Consider the following 22,450-nt stretch of genomic DNA (forward strand, 5'->3'; position numbering starts at 1 on the left):
AATGGCCTTGTAACCATATGTAAGATTTGAAAGATTCGGGGCCTCGATATGCAGGACAGGCTGTCGCTGGGTGAAGTGGTCAGAGAAGCACAGGCTGGGTTCAGAGCTAGGGAACTTAAACCCTGGAAAGATTACAGGGTGTCCTCTCCAGGTAATTTAAAAAAAAAAAAAAACATAAGCAATAGTATAAACAACAAAATCAGGGTAAAGAAATGCAAGAAAATTCCTGTTTCCTGTTGTGATTATTTCACAACAGAATTTTTATTTAATTTTTAAAAATTTTTTAACATTTATTTACTTTTGAGAGAGAGAGAGACACACACACACATCATGAGTGGGAGAGGGGCAGAGAGATAGGGAGACATAGAATCCGAAGCAGGCTCCAGGCTCTGAGCTGTCAGCACAGAGCCCAATGCAGGGTTCAAACCCACTGGTCGTGACATCATGACCTGAGTCGAAGTCGGACCCTTAACCGACTGAGCCACCCAGGTGCCTCCAGTACTTTTAAAAGAAATTTTCTGGTAACAGCTTCTTCCCCAACAATACATTCGGTTGCCCGTGTTCTGCTGGTGGTAAATTTGGTGTGGTCTGCAGTTTGGTCTCCCTTTCTAGAGAAAGAAGAGCTTATTGTGGGCCTGTAGAGCCAGCCAGCTTCATGGCTCTTAAGGGATGGATAGGACCAAGAAAGGGAAGAGAAGGGAAGAGGATGGGCCTGGATGGAGGAAGAGTGAAGAACCGAGAGCACTGGCCTCGCTGGGGCACATGGTGTTCATGGTGTGTGCAGGGGAGCAGCGAGGTTGAGCAGATAGGTCGGGGCCATAGTTTAAACCTTGAATGCCTTGTCAAGGGAGTTGTAATATATCCCATATGCAATGGGACTCATGGAAGGTACATGCAATCTTGTTCTTGTCACTGTCTCTCCTCCCCTAAATCGGAATGTGCCGGATAGCCAAGGTACTCAAAGCCCTCTTGGGCAGAAGCCCCAGGCGGCAGGTGGCTGGGATCTCTGGTCACCCCAGCGGGAGCTTTCCTATGCTGTGCCCTGACCCTCTGCAGCCTCTGTAAACACCCAGGACCTTCCTCGTTGCCCAGCCACCTTTCCAAAGGGACCTTACTGACTCAACGTTCTTGGTGGCCACCCAGATTTTTACAGATCCAAGACAGCAATGCTATGTCACCAGCTCTGCTTCTCCCAATAATCGCAATCTGACAGAAGAAGGTACCCCACAGTTTCCCACTCTGCCAGGTCACGCCAGTGCTGTCCCCAGTTGCCTCCCGATTAAGAATTTCCAGATTATTGCTGGTTGCTTCCTTTTTCTGAATTAAAAATTCAAACATTGTTTTTCCACCTTCATTTCATGCATTCAGGTCAAAGCCTCTGGCTCTTCTCCGCGGTAGAATGAAAGATCCCAACCTGGCTGAGCTCAGGATGGAAATGTTTGTGGAACTTTCGGTTAGGTGCTGGTAAAAGGAGCATGCGGCCAGAGCGGCTCTGAAAACCCAGAGGAGCTGGAAGTTGACCTCCGACAGGAGTGGTCATGTGCACGTTTGTCCAGACTGCAAGATTTCCTCCCTGGCCTTGGTCTCTGCTCTCTGGATTCACATTATGTTCTGTCCCTCCAGCCCAGCCCCGCCCTTTCCATGAAGCCTTCCATAAACTCTGCCAGGCCACCATGACTGGTGCCTCCTCACCCAGCAGTCAGATCGGGTACACCATGCCCCAGAATTCAGCTGCTACGTGCTCCTAGTACTTAGCTGTGAGCCTTCTTTCTTTAAGACAATGGAAAGCCTGGGGGCACCTGGGTGGCTCAGTCAGCTGAGTGCCTGACTCTTGATTTTGGCTCAGGTCATGATCTCCAGGTTGTGTTGGGTTCATGCTGACAGCACACAGCCTGCTTGGAATTCTCTCCCCCCACCCCTCTGCCCATCCTCCCGCTCTTCTCTCTCAAAAATAAATAAGCTTTTTTAAAAAAGAGGACGGAAAGCGTGCTGAAGGCAGAGACTATGTTTTCTCAGCACTGGGTTGAGTATAAAGTACAGGTGGAATGAAATTTAATTGCACCAAATAGAAGATGGACCAGCCAGGACCTTCCGAAGATGCCTGTTTATTATAAATAATAAGATGGAAAACTTACATTAACTGGATTCTTCAGAGAGAGAGAGTGTGTGTGAAGGACAAGCCGTGTATACTTTGATCTGTCTCATGGGTAGAAGGAAAGTGGGCTGCAAGAGACTCTCAGGGGCATTCACTATATAGTTGCTACTTTTTTTCTAAGGGGTTTGCAGGTTTGAATCAGAGCCAAACTCAGCAGGAAGACAGAGGGCAACTGGCTGCTTCTCCCCCCTTCACCAGGCAAAGATGGCAGCAGCCTCTAAATATGTGTGCCCAAATGTGTTTGCAGGGCGCCATACTATGAGCCCGCCCTGGACCTTACACTTCTCCCTCTGGCCTCGTAGCTGTACTAATATTCTCAGTCCATCTTTTTTAAGTGAACCCACAAAGAGAATTGCAATGAGCAAGTTGAGCTTTTCTTCCCTGGGAGAAAATCATCTTAAGGCATAGTTCACACTGAACTCTCTTGATTGAAAGGGAGGGAGAGAACCTGCTTCTGGAGTCCATGTTCTCTGGGCCTTACCAGTCACAGAGGGGTCCAGGGGACAGCACCAGCATCACTCAGAAGACTGTTGGAAATGCAGAATCTTGGCCTCTACCCCAGATCTACTGATTTCCAGTCTGAATGGTAAAGGGATTTGTATGTGCTGTTCTATAGAACACGGAGTGACCTAAGTCTGGACTTTGGAACTAAGTACAAATAAATCTCTAATGTGAAAATGGCATCCACAAACCATCCCTCAAGCAACGAGGTTTTATTGAAATCTGCTGGGTTCCTAGTCCTGCGTTAGGCACTGCGGGGAAAGAAAGAGGCAGGGGTGGGTCCAGCAAATAAGGACTCACACTGTGGGATGCCAATGGCACACCCTGCCCACCGGTCCCTGCACAAGACTCCGACGAGGGGCGGGCTCATGCCTAACCGAATTCTCTGCAGCATACAGCACAGCCCTGGGGTGACACCGGTCACGTGGATGACCCTTATTTTCAGCAATAATATGTCATTAAGATCGAGCTAGCAAATCTTCAGGGAAGACAGGCCAGTTCTAACCTCCTTCATAACATTTCTCTTTTGCAATGAAGCATCGCCGAGTTTGTTGAAAGCTCATTCAGTGTTGCTAAAGCTCAAACACTCAGGCTTCCCCAAGGTCCAGACTGGGACTGGGAGGTTGTGGGGTGCTGTCCTGGCCTATTAGCCCAGACTGTTGTTGTACTGTAGAAGTCTGTGCTCCCTGCATTGTGTCTTGTAAAGGGAGTTGTTTTAGAATACTATGCATAAAAATGTAGATTCTGGAGTCAGATTGCCATGAGTTCATTTCCAGGCTCTGCCATTTGCTAGCTGTGTGACCTGGTGCAAGCCTCAATTTGCTAGCTATTAATAAAGAGATACTTTATTTCCTGCTTAATTTGGATGAAATCCAATTTATCTTTTTTTTTTTTTTTTTTTTTTTTTTTGCATTTAGGGATTGTGTTTTTGATGTTGTATCTAAGAAATCTTTGCCAAGGTCATAAAAATGTTCTCCTGTGTTTCCTTCTAGACATTGTGTAATCTAAGGCTTAACATTTAGGTCTGTGATCCATTTTTAAGTTTTGAACATGCTACATAGTGTGCAGGGTAAAGAGAGGTTCTTCTTTTTTTTTTTTTTTCCTTTTTCTTTCTTTCTCTTTCCTTTTCTTTTTGACATATGGATATGTGTTTGTTGCGGCACCATTTGTTGAAAAGACCATCCTTTGTCCTTTGAATTACATTTTTGTAAAAAATCACCAGCAGTGTATTTGTGGCTCTATTGTGTTGTGTTGATTTATATGTCTGCCCTTTGGCCAATACTGTACCCTTGATTTCAGCAGCTTTATGGCAAGACTTGAAACCAGTTAGTATAAGACTACCAACCTTGTTCATGAAAAATATCTAGGCAACCTAAGTCAGTTCTATTTCCATATAAATTTTATAATTGGTTCATTAATTGCAACCAAAAAAAAGCCTGCTGGGATTTTGCATAAAATCTATAAATACATTTGAAGAGAACTGACATCTTTACATCACAGATTCTTTTAATCCGTGAACACAGTATATTTCTCCGTATATTTATGTCTTTCATTTCTCTGAGCAATATTGTATAGTTTTCAGTGTATAGGTCTTGCATAGCTTTTGTTAAATGTATTCCTCAGTATCTTCTGTCACTCTTGTAAATGAACTTCTTAAAATTTCCTTTTCTAATTGGTTGTTGCAATTCTATAAAAATAAAAATAATTTTTGAATGTTAACTTTGTAACATGTGACTTTGCTAAATTCACTTATTAATTACAACAATGGTTTTGTAGATTCTTTAGAACTTTCTGCATAAGAAATCATGTCATCTGCAAATAGAGACAGTTTCCACTCTGCTTTCTGAACTTTAAAACCTTTATTTCTTTTTCTTACCTTATTGCAGTGGCTAGGAGTAGTGGTCAGTACAATGTGGAGAAGAAGTGATGAAAGTGGACATCATCGCCTTGTTCCCAAACCTACTGAGAAAGTGTTCAATATTTCATTATTAAGATTGAGGAAGCTCCCTTCTATTCCTAGATTGCTGAGAGTTTTTATCATAAAGGTGTATTTGTCGGTTGTTTTTTCTGCATCTATCAGAATTACTGTATGCTTTTTCTCCTCTATTATTTTAATTTGGTGAGTTACATTGATTGATTTTTTTTTTCCTGTCAAATCAACCTTGCATTCCTAGGATACTCTTATTGGTCATGAGGTATTATTCTTTTTATATATTATTGTGTCTGATCTGCTAATATTTTGTTGAGAGTGTTTACAACTATGTTTGTGAGGGATGCTGGCCAGCCTCCTTTTCGTATGTGTTTGTCATGTTTGGGTATTCGAGTTTACCAGCACCATAAAACAAACTGGGAAGTGTATCCCATCCTCCTCTATTTTTTTGAAAGAGTTTGTGTGACTTTGGTGTTATTTCTTCTTTGAATAGTTGATCAGCGTAATTACTGTGCCTACAATTCAGGTTTTCTGTTTCATCTTGTGTAAATACTGGTGATTTGTTATTTTTAAAGGATTTTTCTATTTCATCTATTTTGTAGAAACTATTGGTATAAAGGTCTTCACAGCATTCTCGTATTCTCTTTTTGTTATTTTAACGTCTGTAAAATCTGCATTGATAATCCCTCTTTCATTCCTGATATTGGTAATTTGTGTTTTCTATTTTTTCTTGAGCACTCTAACAAAGTTTATCAGGTTTTTTTGCTGTTATTCTTCACAAAGAAACAACTCTGGGGTTTGCTAGTTTTCTTTATTGCTTGCCTGTTTCTTATTACATTCATTTCTACTATATTTATTATATTACTTGTTCTACTTTGGTTTACTTTGGGTTTGAGGTGGAATCTTAAGTCACTGATTTCAGACCTTTCTTCTTTTCTAATATAAGCATTTAAAGCCATAAAATTCCCACTAAGCCCTGCTTTAGCCACAACCCACAAATTTTGTTGTATTTTCATGATCATTAAGTTTTATATATTTTCTAGTTTCTCTTTGATTTCTTTTTTCACTCATGGGTTGTTTAGAAGTGTGGGTTTAATTTAATATTGGGGATTTCCTAGGTACCTTATTTTTATTGATTTCTAATTTAATTTAATTACCCTGTGATTAGAAGATACATGCTAGTATAATTTTGATCCTTTTTTATTTTATTAGGACTTGTTTTATAGCCCAGGTTATGGTCTCTCTTGGTAAACGTGTGCAGTAGAAAAGAATGTATATTTTCAGTTGTTGGGTATAGTGTTCTATAAATACCAGTTAAGTGAAGGGGCTGATAAGGCTGTTTAGAGCCTCTGCGACTTTACTGATTTTTTTCCTGGTGGTTCTATCAGTTGTAGGAAGGGTTAAAATATCCTACTATAATTGTAAATTTTTCTATTTCTTTTTTTATTCTGGCAATTTAAAATTTTTTTACTTATTTATTTTGAGAGAGAGAAAGCACGTGAGCAGAGAAGGAGCAGAGAGAGAGGGAGAGAGAATCCCAAGCAGGCTCCAGACTGTCAGTGTAGAGCCTGATGCAGGGCTCAATATCACAAACCATGAGATCATGACCTGAGCTGAAATCCAGAGCCAGACACTTAAACAACTGAGCCACCCAGACACCCCTATTCTGTCAATTTTTGTTTTATGTATCTTGAAGCTCTATTCTTAGTCATGTACACATCAACAATCATTATGTCTTCCTTATTAATCGATCCATTGTACTTAAAAGTTTATCTCTTTTTCAAAATTTATCGTTAACTTTATTGAGGAATGATTGACAAATATAATTGTATATATATTTAAAGTGTGCAATGTGACGATATACATATACATTGTAGAACGATTAACCAAGATCAAGAAAATTAACAATCCATTACCTCACATAGTTAACAAAGTTAGCTCTGTGTGTGTGTGTGTGTGTGTGTGTGTGTGTGTGTGTGATAAGAATGCTTAAGATCTCCTCTCAGCAACTTTCAAGTCTACAATCTTGTATTATTAACTGTAGTCACCTTGCTGTACATTAGAGCCTCAGAACTTATTCTTATAACTGATAATTTATGACCCCTGACCTACATCATCCTGTTTTTTTCCCACCTCTCTGCCCCCCAGGTCCCAGCTCCCTCCAACCATTCTATTCTCTGTTTCTGTAAAATTGGCTTTTTTTTTTCTTTTTAGAGTCCATATATAAGTGATACCATACAGTATTTGTCTTCCTCTGTCTGGCTTATTTCACTTACTGTAATGCCCTCCAGATTCATCCACGTTTTAGCAAATGGCAGAATTTTCTTCCTTTTCATGACAGAATAATATCCCATTGTCTATCTATACCACATTTTTCTTTATTCATTTATCTGTTGAAGGACATTTAGGCTGTTTCTGTTTCTTGGCTATAGTGCTTCAGTGAATATGGGTGAGAAAGTCCATCCCTTCTAGTCAGAATATAGCTTGGTCTTGCTTTTTAAAAAAGATCTAGTAAACTCTGCCTTTTAATTGGGGTATTTAGTTCATTAATATTTAATGTGATTATTGATATGATTGTATCCAGGTCTACCATTTTACTCTTTCTTTTCTGTTGTCCACTCCACTCTATTCTTAATTCTTCTGTTTCCCTGCCTTCTGTTGGATTATTTGACTATATTTCATAATTTTGTTTTAACTTAGTTATTAGATTTTTTTTTAAGTTTATGTATGTGAGAGGCAGGTAGGGGCAGAGAGAGAGGAGAGAGTGAGAATCCCAAGCAGGCTCCCCACCGTCAGTATGGAGCCCAACACAGGGCTCAAACTCACGAACTGTTAGATCATGACCTGAGTTGAAGTTGGATGTTTAATGGACTGAGCAACCAAGGTGCACCTAGATTTTTCGATATATAACTTTGCATTATTTCTTTGATGGTTTATCTAAGGATTACAAAAAAATCCTTAGATTCATTTTACAGTATACTTACAGTTAGTACTGAACATCTTTACATAAAATGTAGAAACCTTGAGACAGCGTAAGTCCATTTGCCACCCCAACCACCACTATCACCATTAAGTCCACAGCCTTTGAAATCACTATTCCCTTGTATGCAATGTGTCGTTTTTCTTTGCCTACTTGCAAGATTTCCCCTTTACTTTTCGTTTGCTGCAGTTTAATTACGATATGCCTATATGCGATTTTATTCATAATTATCCTGTTTGGGATTCCCTATGCTTTGGATCTTTCAACAAATTTGGGAATTTCTTATCCACTATTTTGTCAGATATATTTTCTGCCTCATTATCTCTCCCCTCTCCTTCTTAGACTCCCATTGACTTCATACTGAACTTTGGATATTCCCTACCCATCCTTAAATCTTACTCAGTTTTTTCAGTCTTTTCTCTTTTTTGTCTTCAGATTGGGTAATTCCTTTTGGTGGATCTTCCAGGTCACTCATCCTGTCATTCATTAGGGGAGTGGCTCCCTAACCAGGACTGTTTAATATTTAAACTTTTTAAATATTAGGTTTTAAAGTATAATAGAAGGCTCAGGTTTTAAAGTACAATAGAAATCCACAATACTAAGATTTATTAATGTTAACTATGTAATACCATGATTTCATATGCAATGAAGTTCAAAACCTCAGTCCTCAGTCTTGACAACTCTCTATAGAAAAATGGAGATTTTGTGATAAGTTCATAACTTGAGTCAAAGCTAGGGATCAAGTTAGGAGACAGACACCAAGCAGAGGGTTTACAACACAGTGTTATGAGGTGCTAAAATCCAGATGTGAACAAAGTGCCATGAGAGCACAGGGGTGCAGATGGCTGCTGCTATCCCAGGGAGTCAGGGAAGACCTTCAGAGGGTTGGCACTTAATTAGGCATTTTAGTTAGCAGGAATAGTCAGAATTTGTCAAAACTAGAACATTCTAGGCAGAAGGGCTCTGGGAAGGGGCTGCCATTGGGAGGAGGGGGAAGGAGGAAATGGAGGGTAGCGTCTCCAAGGTGGGGCAGGAGAGTGGTCTATGTCAGGCTGTTTGAAGCTCAAACTGAGAAATAGTTTGTTGCATCATGTGATGGTACTGGTGGGAAAGAGTAGGACACCTCCTTCATCGTAGGAAGACTAAAGCAAGCTCTGTCCTCCAGGAGCTCTCAGAGAAGCCAAACCAACCTCCATTGGTTGAGAAGCCAAATCAACCTCCATTACACAAAAGAAGAAGAATACCCATGGCCATCATTCTGCTCCAGCCTCTATTTTCTCTCACCTAGCCTATGGTACTCTCCCAAAGGGCCTCCCCATTATTCCTTTTGCTCGCTTTCAATCCATTTTCCACACTTGGAGCCAATCATCTTTTAAAACCACAAATCGGAGCAGGTTAATCCATTGCTTAAAACCACTCACTGGCTTCCCACTGCACTGATAACGCTCTGAATCCACACCACTTCCCATGGCTTCATGCCCAGCCTCCCTACCTTCACATCTGGTCACAATGGCCTTCTGGCTGGGCCTCGTCAGGCCAAGCTCTTATGGACATCAGGACCGTGTGCTGCCTATTGTCACTTTCCTCCCAGCTCACCATGTGGCTGACTTCTTCTTGGCCGTTAGGTCCAGTGTGACTCCCTTCCCTACGTCAGGTGCCTCCGCTATTAAAACCTGTCACAAGGCATGAATACCAATTTGTAGTCTCTTAACCTGTTTGTTCACCTGATTCATATCTACCTCCTCCACTGGGACATAGACCACAATGGCACGGATCTTGGCTGTCTTGTAGCTCATTAAATCCCCAGCACCCAGTATAGTGCCCAGAGTGTGGTAGATACTCGGAAAATATCCATGGATAAATAGCTATAACTACATGTTAACGGTCATGCGATTAACTCTGTATCACAGAGCAGGAGATGAGTGGAGGGTGAAGGATCAGAAGAGGAGAGAGAAAGCCCTGTTTGAAGGGGGCAGCCCTCGTTGCCCCTAGCCTACCTGCAAGGAGGGCCCCTCATGATCTTGCTGTGGGTTGTGCAGCCCCCTGGGGGTGAAAGAGTAGCTTCGGCTGTGAAAATGATACTTTGGGTAAGGTAATCTTGTTCTCTGGGCACACTCCAGTAGGCACACTTCAGGGCTGGGATTTCCACATTCCCCAGAAGGCAAACTCATTTCACCTCCCCTAATTCTTGCTTCTAGGCCACAGGATGATTTGGAAGCCCTTGCTTGTTCCATCGGCTTCTCCAACCCAGCTCTTAGGTGAGGAAACCTATTCTGTTCCCTAGGAGGCTTACATCTTATTCCAGAAGACAGTGCAAATAAGAGAATTCTTGAATATTCCATTGAGTTGCTTTATTTTAAAAACCACTGTGGTTTCTAAACCTAGGATACATTTTTGAAACTCTCCTGCCCAAAACCCAGGCCGGAAAGCATCACGTACGTAGAAAAAGCACACCTAAGAGTTGGAAGCACTGGATAGGGAGAGACATAAGCAGAAGCACGTGATGTCAACATGTGCTTTTATTGAGTGAGATGTGATGTTTCGAAAGTCTACAGCTCACACCCCAAGTGGAATTTCTTTCAGTAACAGTGCCATTAGCCAGTCTGGAACCCTCGTCCCACCATCCCCCAGTCACTCCCCTTGTCCTTTCTTATACACAGTCATGGATGGAATAAGAGCATCTCTCCTTGGCCGGGTCAGAGTGGAGCGTCACCTTCTTGACCCCCTCAGAGAGAATGTTTGTAGTGTTTTGCTGTTTTCTCTGCTGGGTGTGCTTGTGATAACTGATGGAGGCTCAGTCTGCTCCGGGGCTTCTTTGGCTTTGGCTTACAGGGCTCAATTTAGACACCCTGGGCTCAATTCTCTCAGAATATTGAAATAGGATGCAAACACCCATCCTCCACCTCCAACATCCCCATCCTGTTCCCTTCTGCCCTCCTTCCTCCTCCCCAAACAACTAATATCTTAACTCTTTAGTATAGGCTTTAATACCTGTTGCGGTGAGTTTCTCGATCTCCGAATGTGTTTTTCCTGCCTCAGGCTCTCTGGGTCTTTGGCACAGAGAGCACATGTCAAGAACAGAGCAGAGCATCTGGGTCAGAGGCAGATGTGCTCCTCCAGGCCAGGGAGCGGGTACAATTTCCAAGCCATCAGGACAGCGTGGCTGCTCAGGGTCCCTTCCTGGCTGGTCTCAGAGCAGTTGGACAATGATGTGCACGGTCCCTCTCCCCCAGAGCATCGGCCATGGTCCCTTGGAGACAATGGAGGTCTGGAGGCCTTTGTGAAACAGGCCAGGACATCCTCCTTAGGTCTCACACAGGCAAAATCATCAATATGACAGTACCACAAAGGCTCTGCTTCTGTGCATAAGCTTAGTTATAAGAGCTAAAAGGGAGTTTCCAGGAGAACACCCCCCCTCCCTGCCTAATCTGCCTCCTGCTTCCCACTTCCCACCAGACAAATATGCCTCCCTGAAATTTTAGAGATTCGTATTCTTGCTAGGGAAATTAAAAAGAAAGAAAAAGAAAGAAACAAAGAAACAAAGAAAGAAAGAAAGAAAGAAGAAAGAAAAAGGTCTTTCCTTTCCAGATTCCTCCTCTGAGCGGACTACATGAGGAGATGTCTGTAAGAAATTGTGGGTTGATATCTCAGACAGGGGGGGAAAAAGCACTTTAAATGGACAAATCAGTCCAAACCACTAAGGTTATAACTCTTTCTCTTCCCTCTCCAGCAGAATAGTAAAACAGACGCGTTATTGGCAACTCCGTCGTGCTAAGGAGAGGCCGTCTCCAGCATGACATCAGCCAAATCTATTTCACCAGAGAGCCTTGCACTGCCTGATTTCCAACATGTAGAAGATGCACACGGGGGGCAGGGGAAGAAGGCATAAATGAGACACAGACTGGGGACTTTTTGATGTGTTTAGCACATTTTTGTGACTTCCTTTAACACCGCAGACCTTGGTTCTCCCACCATTAGGCGAACAAAAGACAAGCCAGGAGGGGGCAGGGAAGGTGACCCGTTCAGGAACAAGTTCTGCTCAACCTATTTAGCATTTTTAATTGAACCGCTGAAAAGGGGAGGCAAAAATGGGAAGACGAGAGTGAACACCACAGCCGAGTAACTTCAGATATAAAAAGTCCCTTCATTAAATCTGTTGTTTTTTAATTCATAATTGCACTTAAATAAAGAGGGACCTATGGGCAGCTGTTTCTAATATCGAGTCCCCACCGCACATGAAAGACGCATTTATTCCTGCAGCAGGCCTCCCTACCCTTGGGTGTTATCAGCTGAACATGTTTTGAACCTACCTAATGCATTTGAGGTAGCTTGGGTTTATTTTTCTTTCAATAAAATAAATGGTTTTGTAATTAAATTTCTGCACTGCTTGTGCTTAATGGTTACATTGACAAGTGCTAATGTATGGCAAGAGAATGAGTTTGAAATGAAACATGCTGTTTTTGAATCTGCAAGCAATTTTGCAGCGGGGCAATCAAACCCCTCATGCCAGCAAAACATTTTCATTAATCTGCTCACCACGCCCCTTGCCCACTCGGCTGGCCGAGAGAGGACACTTTTTAGCTCTACCCATCCCCCACCCTTGCCTTGCCTTTTTCTCAAACACACACACGGACGCGCGCACACACACACACACACACACACACACATATCATGAAGCGAGCCGTTGTTTGAAACCATTTTGTGGTCTCTGGCAGGCGAGCCGGTGGAAATTCGCTGACTTTACACCATGAAATGTTTCAGCTGTCCCCTCCGAGGGGACTGGCTGCCTCAACCTTTCAATCCCTGGCAGCCAGTCAACAAGAAAATCTGTCCCTCTGCTTTCCTATTTTTTTTTAACATTTCCCCCTTAGCTAAATTTATTTTTGAATAAATCTTCTCATAGAAAATAGAGAACAGCTATTACCTATCTGGCCTCGGTCTGTGCGAACCACTTCAAGCCCTGGCAAAGGTGGCGGCCTTCCAGCGGTGCGCTTGTAAGAAGGTTCATGAACGGAAGCCTGGATGGTGGGCTGTGGCCCTTTGCTGGCTCCCCTTCTGCCCGATGCCCCGGGAGGGAGTCCGCAGCTTGTGCTCCGGCCCACACAGGTACGGGAAGTGGACACACGCCTTTGGCCCTGGCCCTTCCTTGGAAGGCCTGTGTTTCATCCGACCACTAGCGGGATGACTTCCCAGGTCATGGCTGCTCTAGAGCTTGCTGGACCCCCTCTTCAGAGGCCAAGAAGAATGGGCAAAGCCCAGAAGCTGTCTGGGCTGTGGAGAGAGAGAGAGTGACGGGGGCTCTGGCTCAGTGGCTCCCCACAAGGTGTGCGACTCAGCATTTCCCCTCCAGGCTGGGGAGAGGAGCCGGGGGCTGCCCACATGAATGCTGACTCACCCGTCAGGGCTGGCCAGAATTACAAGCTGTCCTGCCCCAGCGCGGCCTTCTCTTGCCGTGTGCTAGGACAGGGCTTAGGGGAAGGGCTTCTGTGTGGTCCCACCTCCCTGAATTTACTGCAGTGGAAGATGGAGGAGGCAGCTGCCTGTGGGATCTCAGCAGCAGGAGGAAAGATCCCGGCTTCTCAGGGCTCCCCTACCCCGTTCACAGGTCTCACCGCCCGTAGTAGGGGACACGCCTTTCATTTCGTAAGAGGCTTGACTGCAGGAGTCAAGCAAGGAGACTTAGCTCTCCACTACTGTGTAAATGATGGGCACTGCAAAGCCCATCCTGAGGGGGGAAGAAAAAGCTTTAACATTAACCCATATCTGGGGGCCCCTGGGTGGCTCAGTCAGTTCAGTGTCCGACTTCGGCTCAGGTCATGATCTCACAGTTCATGAGTTCGAGCCCCACATCGGGTTGTGGAGTTGAGCTGTCAGCTAGGAACTGTCAGTGCGGAGTCTGCTTGGGATTGTCTCTCTTTCCCTTCTGTTGCCCCTCCCCAACTTGTGCTTTCTCTTTCTCTCTCTCTCTCTGTCTCTCAAAATAAATAAACTTAAAAAAAAAACAAAGTTAACCTGTATCTGGCTTGCAGGAGGGGAATTCTTGGAAGGAGAGAGCAAAGATGTAGGGGGACTGATGTCCTAGCCAGCCGACACCTTCACGGTGGCCCTATGAAGACATAGAAAGTTCTGGTAGACTTATGGAAGAGTCCGAGACTTATCCAGGGTAAAGGGGCAAAGGAGAGGCCCGTGTCTCAGAAGGAAAGATGGAAAGGTGGTGAGGAAGTGAAGCTGGAGGGCTGGTCACAGGAGCCTCAGCTGAGTCGGAGCTGGGATCCTGATGAAGCTAAGATATAAATATTGTGAGAGGCCTGTCATCTACCACTCAGCCTGCCCCCAAAGTGCTTATACATATGACTCCTGGACGACAGTGGAACACTTTTGTCGTTCATTCACTCACGCGTTCAGCAACTAATAAGTTCTCACCATGTGCCGGCCATGGTGCTGTGCCTCTCAGCGTGCAGGCATCAGGAAGACGTGGTCTGCCCTCTCAAGGATGAAGGGGTCTACTAGAGATACAAACAAATGCTACATGACTGCAGAGGTGGAAACAGTGAACTGTGCCCGGAGGAATAAGAGAAAGCTTCATGGAGGAGACCGGCCTTAAAAGGTGAGTAGGATTTCAAGAGGGGATAACGATGTTCCAAGGTAAGGAACCAGTATAAGTGTAAAAGGAGCCAGCGTAACACGGAGGTATGAAAGGGAGAGTGGTATCTGGAGAACGATGAGTGGTCCCAAATGAAAGGTAAACGAGGTAAGGGTGTGTGTGTGTGTGTGTGTGTGTGTGTCTGTGTGTGTTGGTGGGGGTGGGAAGGGTGGTGGGAAGTAGAACTATGGTTAAGATGGGGCCATGTTGAGAGCCATGATCAGGAAGCTATGGAAGCTATGCTGTATTTTGCAAACCACAGCCATGCCTTAAAAGAATTGGAGCCTTGAGGATGGAGGTAAGTAAGGGAAGGGTGATGTGACCCCATCTGTGTATTTGTAACAGACTCTGTGAGCCACGAAGAGCCATAAAGGAGCAGGCTGAGGATGGAAGACAGCGAAGGTAGGCAGACCAAAGCTATTTCAACAACCCGGGTCAGAGAAGAGGAGGGCTGAGGAGGGCTGGCGAGCGCAGGCAGCCTTCCTGGAGAGAGGGAATGGGTGCCGGGGACCCTGCAGAGGCCAGGGGAAACCAGTCACTTGTGTGGGCAGAAGGGAAGTACCAGCAAGTAGTTTGCTATCTTCAGTGTGTCTGGGAAGATGATCCTGGCCATGAGAAAGACAGGGAACCCTGAGGGAGAAGTGGTCTGGGGGGAGGGAGAGAGAAAGCACCAGTTCCGACAGGATAGGTGGAACTGGAGTTTCTGGTGGCGAGGTTCATGAGACAATATCCAGGGGGCAGTAGAGGGAGAAAGGGACCAAAATAGGAGAAAGGTAGTGCTCTGAGGACCATTCACACTGAGAGGCACCAATGCAACGGACGCTAGGGGAGAGCAGGGGGAGCAGGAGAAGAGCTGAGAAGAAAAGGAAGGACAGTTTTGAGAGGAAGAGCTGGAACACATTTCTGATGCTTCAAAGAGGCCCCATAAGGGGAGATGGGGAAGTGGTTGGGTCTGCCATAAATAGACAATGGTTATCTTGAGAAGAATAGTCTAAGTACAGGGGAAGCTTGAGTGGGAAGCGAGAAGTAGAGGCAGCAAGAGAGGATTTGGAGTGTCACAGTGGGGCGCCTGGGTGGCTCAGTTGGTTAAGCATCCGACTCTTGGTTTTGGTTCAGATCGTGATCTCACAGTTTAATGGGTTCAAGCCCCTCATCAGGTTCTTTGCTGGCAGTGCAGAGCCTGCTTGGAATTCTCTCTCTCCTGTCTATCTCTGTCCCTTCCCCTATCTGTGCTGTCTCTATCTCAAAATAAATAAACTTAAAAAAAAAAAAAAAAAAAAAAGGAAGCATCACAGTGGTGCATGAAAAGTTTCCCTGGGTGATGGTCCTCTGGACAATGGTCGGTGGGGAACCCATAAGGAGGCAGAGATGGAAAAGGGACTAGAGAGGGAACTCAGATGGAGCGTGATCATGAGGGAGGTGGACGGGGTGGAGGAATTGACCTTGGAAAGCAGCAGGAAGAACGGGTGATGGGCCAGAGAATTCTGGGGTAAAGGCAAAGGGGGCTGATGGCTTTGGCAGCCTCTTGGGGAGGGAACCAATGAGATCATGTGCTGACTGTAGGGGGTGGGGGTGGAGGGCATGGCGAGAGTGGTGTGGCTTGGAAATGTGAGGCAGGCAGGAAACGGGACAGCAAGTCAAGCAGGATTGAATAATAGGGCATTGAGCAGCCCTGAGAACCAAGCTGAAGACGGAAACCTGACTCTGCAGCAGCCCAGCCTGCCCGGCCGTGGCCAGTGCTCCAGCCATGCTTGGCAGTCTGGAAGCAGGAGCAGAAGTGGAGACGGTGGCGGGAAAACTTGGGCGAGCGGTGGCACCACAGCTGCGGTGGGAAGCCAGGGACGGGGACCCCAGGTGCCAACCAGAGAGAAATTTTTTTTTAATTTTTTTTAAATGTTTATTTATTTTTGAGAGAGACAGAGCGTGAGCAGGGAGGGGCAGAGAGAGAGGGAGACACCAAATTTGAAGCAGGCTCCAGGCTCTGAACTATCAGCACAGAGCCCGATGCGGGGCTCGAACCCACAAAGCTGGGGATCATGACCTGAGCTGAAGTCGGCTGCCCAACCGACTGAGCCGCACAGGAGCCTCAACCAGAGAGAATTTGACATCAGGCAGCCTTTGAGTTGACATGTGTGAGCTTGATCTCCAAGACTGGTACAGCCCTGTCTTGGGCTAAAATTTGGAGACCCAATTTGAAAAAGTTCCAAATAAAAAAACACACACCACTGCCAGACAGAATACGAACTGGAGGTTAGAAAACGAACCCCCGTTGAAGCTTCTCCTCTCAGCTTTCTTATGCCGCGTGATCCAGGCCAATGGCTTAAACGTTTTACATCATTACTCCTATGTGCCTGCCTCTGGGACACATTCTGTTGATTTACTAGCTTCCTGGAAGAAAAGGTACCATTTACCTGAAGGTAACCTCGCTGAAAAAGAGCTTCGAGTCTACAAAACTCTGTGGTTCTTGACCTCTTGCTGCGGCAGCAAAACAAAACAAAAACAAAGAAGCAAGACCAGTTTCCTGGAAACCTCATGGGTCTTTTGACTTGTTCTTGACGTTCAGCGGGGTTGTCAAAGCTAAGGAGATACTGAACAAACTCTACCCAGTTCGGTTTGGGCAGGTAAACCTCGTCAGTGCTGTGGCCAGACCTTTGCCCTCCACACAGATGCAGGATCCTAGCGTTGGTTCCAGTCGCCTTGGGTACTGGGTGCTGCCTCTTCTGTGAGAGGCAGCATCCTAGCCTTGACCAGAGTGGAGAAAGGTCCAAGAACTGAGGACCCCATCCAGGGCCAGAAAGTCGCAAACTGGGGATGAGCCCAGAGGAAGGGGTGCAACATACTTCCGTACTGTCCACCAGGACCCCACTTCCTGACAGGGGGAAGTGATTCTGTGGGGTCTGTTCTTCCTGCATCCTCTTTAAACATCTCCAAGCACCCCCACCAAAGCCCTGAGGAGACCTCTGAAGCCACCCTTTCTCTCCTGTTAGCTGTAAATGGCTGCTAACAGGCCAGAGTAGGATAAAGAAAGTCAGAGCCTAAGAGAGGCCTCCACAGTGTCAGCACCCCGGGTTCTGTCCAGCCTAGAATCTGACGGCTGAGACCCCAGGCACAGTGTGGGGCAGGGACCACGAGGGGCCTCCTCCACACCCTCCAAAGGCAGAGCGGGGCCGGAATATCCAGGGAATGGCTTTCGTGATGTGTCCCAATTCTTCTCCTGTGAGCTCACTGTATTTCCCACCGGGGCCACATCAGGGAAGAGTGAAGTTCATAAGTTGACTTCCCACTGCCTAAAGTGGACACATCTTTTTCTCCCAAAAGACCCACTGTACCAACTTGAATTTGATAACCTAACAAAGAGAAGAAGCAAATGATTATGATTGGGATCTGCGATGTACTAAAGCCTTTGCTAAGTGTGCACTTTTGCTAAATTGTTTCACAGCATACCTATTATGTAAGAAGGATTACCCCCATCTTACAGGTGAGGAGCTAGGTTTGAATCCTATCTGGATTAAAGCTTAGCCTGTTCTCCATTTTCTCTTGCTGCCAAGTCCGTAATGCCATTATATGCTGCCTTATAGCGACCTCTGTCTTTCCAAATTAAAGAGCCCTCTTATTTTGATGCCCCACCTTGGTTTCTGTGTAGAGGAGGGCTAGGGATCTAAACATATTGGCTGGAAGCCAATAAATCCCTCGTCAAATATTCATTGAGACCCTCCGAGAGAGAGATCCCATCTGCAAGGACAGAGCTACCCATTTCGGAATAGGGAAAAACATGTCCATTGTCATGTCTTCCTTGTAGCCAGGCCCCAGAGGTGTGGGTTGTCGTTTCGAGATGCAGAACAAACATCGCAAAATAACTCTGAGGACCTGGTGATCTCCAGGGGGCCCCCACTACAGCACCATCGCATACCAGTGAGCCCCAAAGCAGCCTTCTTCAGTGTTGGCAAATGTGTTAGTGGAGGCAGACATTGTTAGGTCCCCGACCAATGGTGCTTTGCTTTGCTTCTTGATGTCTTCACTTGGACCCAGAGGAAGACAGCCAGCACTGGAAGAGCAACATGGGAGCGTCCTGGTGAGAAGCTTAGGTAGCCCGGCACACTGAGGCAGCCCACACTTTAGGTACCAGAACTGATTGAATATCGTGATTCACCCTCTCCTTGGCTTTCAGCCCTCATCGACTCTTCCAGGAAGGAAGCCACACAGAGGAAGGGAGGGAGGCGGGAGGGGAGGAAGGACCATTCCCACGGCGAGAAGGTCCCTGACCTGTGATGGGGGAGGATGGAATCTGAGGGCTGGCTGCTGAGAGAGGCAAGGAAAGCTGGGTGCTTTGGAGCCAAAGCGCTCATTATGAGAAGTTTCTTAATGACCGTAAGTCCTCAGGGAGGCACGTGGGCAATGTGTGGTGCCAAACATGCCTGCCCGGGGCCTCCCGTCCAGATGGAAAATGTGTAGAGAGTTAGGAGAGGAGAAGAAATGGTGTGGTTGCTGAAGGTGACTGATGGCCTTGGGACAGCAAATCGGGCTCCTGTGAGATCAGTTTTTCCTGGAACCAGACACAAAGATTAGTGACTTTCAGATGAGAAGGAACCTCAGGTCCTGGTTTTTGGAACAGAGTTTCTTTGCGGTTCCTTGAGGGTTTCGTTTGTGTTCACCTCCAGACTTTCGCTTGTGACCTTTCTTCCTTCTTTCCACATGTCTACATCCTACTGGGCCAGCTTAGGGCTTCACGAAGGCCCCTTCGTGAAGTCATCCCTGATGGTCTAGCCTGGAGTCTCCCTCCCCTGACCTGCTGACCCTGTAGGCAGAAATGATGTTGGTTTGAGGTTTTTCAACAGGAATATGTGTTCAGGATGAATGTTTATCTTCCCAGAACCTCAATGTTACTCAAAGATTCTGAGGGAATAACTTAATAAGATTTAATATATTAAAACATTTTATGGAGTTAAATACAAGAACGTGTAAATGAAAGCTGAGACCTCAAGGAAATTTCACGAAGGTGGAGGATCACTCTGGGCCATACCCAACTGGATACCTGCTTGCTCTCCTCTCCACTGGGGAACTTGGGTGTAAGAGCTGGGGAAATAGGCAGCAAGATGTCAGGGGACATTGGAATGTTCCCTTCTCTTCATACAGGCTGGACAACGACAGGGGAAATCTTACTTATTTAAAGTAAATGGCTAGGCGCCTGGGTGGCTCAGTCAGTTGAATGTCTGACTTCGGCTCAGGTCATGATCTCACAGCTCACGAGTTCGAACCCCATGCTGGGCTCTGTTCTGATGGCTCCAGAGCCTGGAGCCTGCTTTGGATTCTGTGTCTCCCTCTTCTCCCCCTCTCTCTCTCTCTCTCTGCCCTTCCCTGTCTGTCTCTCTCTCTGTCAAAAATAAACATTTAAAAAAATAGAGTAAATGGCCATGGTTTCACCAATCTGCAATTTAAGAAAAAACACAAAAGCAAGCTAGAATAAAAAAGACAAGAAATTGTAAGTGTTGGCAAGGATGTGGAGAAAAAAGAACCCCCATGAACTGTTGGTGGGAATGCAAAGTGGTGCGGCCACTTGAGAAAACAGTATGGGGGGGGGTTCCTCAAAAAATTAAAAGTAGAAATACCACATGAGGCAACCCAGTAATTCCACTACTGGGCATTTACTCAAAGAAAATAAAAACACTAATTTGAAAAGATACTTGCACTCTTATGTTTATTGCAGCATTATTTACAATGGCCAAGATATGGAAGCAGGCCAAGTGTCCATCAATAGATGAATGGATATGGGGAGGCTGGGTGGCTCAGTCAGTTAAGCATCTGACTTCGGCTCAGGTCATGATCTCACAGTTCATGCTTTCGAGCCCCACATTGGGCTGTATGCTGATAGCTCAGAGCCTGGAGCCTGCTTTGGATTCTGTGTCTCCCTCTCTCTCTGCCCCTCCCCTGCTCACGCTCTGTCTCACTCTGTCTCTCAAAAATGAATAAATGTTAAAAAACATTTTTTTAATAGATGAATGGATAATCAAGACACACACACAAACACATATGGTGGAATATTACATAGCCATAAAAAATGAGATCTTGCCATTTGAGTCAACATGGATGGATTCAGAGGGTATTGTACTAAGTGAAATAAGTCAAACAAGAAAGACAAGTACCATAGGATTTCACTTATATGTGAAATCAAAACAAAATAAACGAACAAACAAAAAAACAGAATCAGACCTACAAGCACAGAGAACAAACTGATGGTTGCCAGAGGGAGGGGGTGGGGGATGGGCAAAATGGGTGAAGGGAAGTGGGGGGTCTAGGCTTCCAGTTATGGAATGAATAAGTCATGGGAATGAAATGTACACCACAGGGAATGTCATCAATGGTACCGTAATAGCGGTGTATGGTGACAGAGGGTGGCTATACTCGCGGTGAGCAGGGCATGAGATACGGAGCTGTCAAATCACTATGCGGTCACCTGAAACTGATGTAACACTGTGCATCAACTATACTTCCATTTTAAAAAGCAGTAAATGGCAGGTATCGTGAGCTTCCTGCCCGTGGGGCGCTGGACTGGTTGCATTAGACCCATCGTTCCAGTCAATCCTCATGACAACCAATGAGGTAAATACCGCTCTCACCTTATAGCTGATGAAAGCAAGCCACTATGAGGTGAAGTAACTCACCGTAAGTCAAAAAGCTAGTAAGATCCAGACTCTTCTCTATTATGCCGTGCCGCTATGGGTGTATTAAGGAAAGCCATGCATTGTATGTCTCCACAACTAATCCTAGGCCCCCCTTAACGTTGTATGATTCTTGTGTTGGCCCCCGGATGTTGACCTCCAGCATGGCAGGAACAGACCCCTAGCTCCAACGAGGAGCTCAGTTTGTCCCACCGGTTCCTCCCCATCCCCGGGTTCCTGGGCCAGGTGTGTGGGGACCTCGCCCCCTGTAACGATATCTAGAAGGTCTCACAGATCACAGCTTGACTTATCGAACCAGAGATAAAATGACTGATTTGGCCTGTCCCTTTACATTGGGGAATTACCAAGTTGGATCGAAGCGTCCATAAATTAGGGATGAGCAATTTAGAGGCAGCCAGGGACCGGCTGGTTGTTAATCCACTCTGCACAGGGAGAACTGAGGGTGAGAAATCAGGGCCGGAGCCCCTCTGCCGGGACAGCTCATCTCCAAGAACTTTTCCATCCAGTAACTTCCTGCTTGATATTTTTCATTGCGGTCACAGTGAGGAGCTCTGGTTATTTTTAATAACACACCCCACAGCCATTGCATTCATTCAGTCCTACGGCGTTTTATGATGTGTCTGACCCAGGAAAATGTGTGGCTCCTGGGGGTGTAAGGGGTGGTCTTTATTTTCTCCCCTTGCTCCGCTTTCCTTTTCCCTGGCACTTGCCTGCCTGCCGAGGGAGTGGGCTCTGACATCCCACGCACACTTTTCCACCGCCTGTGCAGGTCTGCCCCATCTCCCAAGGGCCCTTCTAACTTTACGTTGCACAAATTCATGTCCCGGGGACTTGCCAAATCTGTCAAGTCCTGATGTTTTCCTTGGCAGGGACCACACCACTCCACTCAGATGGGTGGGGCGAGCCATCGGGGCTTGGTGCCGCTCCTCTGGGCGCCGCCGGGCGCCGAGTGCAGCCGCTGGGGCTTTCCTGACGCCCTTCCCAGGCTCCTCTGGGCCTGGCATGCCCAGCATCCCACCTCCTCCAAGCCTGCTGGCTTCCTGGAGCATCACTGACGTCAGCACCTCCCAGGCCTGCAGGAACATCATTGAGTTTTATCTTCATCACCTCTGCCCACCTCACCCCAAGGGGTGTGTGCCCCTCGTCTTCACTGTTCTCTTCCCACTGCTGCCCCTCTGGTGGCTCCAATCCTTTCGGCCAGAGGGGAGAGTTCTTTCTTCCATTCAACCAGGATTTGTGCAGAGTGTACAACGCTGTTCACTGTCCTAGGTGCTTAACGGTGAACTGACCAGTGATCAAAACAACCAGAAAGCCCAGCCTGCACAGGGCTTACAATCTAACCTGTCTCACAAGATTTTAAAAGGAGGTTGTTGGGAATTTAACATGCTGAGTCAGAATGACTGCTTCCTAGAACAGAAGTCTGGAGAAGTCTAGTTTAACCCAAAAAGGAACAAAGTACCTGTTTGGAACTCCTGGTAAGTGTGTTTGAGGTGGGAGAGGGGGGTGATATTTGGGACCGCAGGACCTCTTTGGTCCTCTGGAACAGGGCTTGAGAAGCTATGGC

The 22,450-nt window shown here is 46.0% G+C and overlaps 2 long non-coding RNA genes across 3 annotated transcripts in view; both read left to right on the top strand.

Annotated features, from left to right (window-relative positions):
• LOC144615918 (uncharacterized) overlaps window positions 1–11,010 on the top strand; it is a 30,686-nt gene extending 19,676 nt beyond the window's left edge. The window contains exon 5 of one of the 2 annotated variants that reach the window (XR_013554632.2): window positions 9,765–11,010. This is a non-coding gene — a long non-coding RNA (uncharacterized LOC144615918). Of the gene's footprint in view, window positions 1–1,368; window positions 4,359–9,764 lie in introns of those variants that run through there. The other variant, XR_013554631.2, reaches the window with a different exon arrangement.
• Window positions 11,011–11,126: 116 nt separating this feature from the next.
• On the top strand, window positions 11,127–16,901 carry LOC144615917 (uncharacterized). The gene is made up of 3 exons (XR_013554630.2): window positions 11,127–14,173; window positions 14,555–14,611; window positions 16,498–16,901. It is a non-coding gene; the product is annotated as an uncharacterized LOC144615917 (long non-coding RNA).
• The last annotated feature ends 5,549 nt before the right edge of the window (window positions 16,902–22,450 follow it).

This window comes from Panthera onca, chromosome A3 (genome assembly GCF_046562875.1).
Source record: "Panthera onca isolate mPanOnc1 chromosome A3, mPanOnc1 haplotype 2, whole genome shotgun sequence".
Taxonomy (NCBI): Eukaryota; Metazoa; Chordata; class Mammalia; order Carnivora; family Felidae; genus Panthera; species Panthera onca.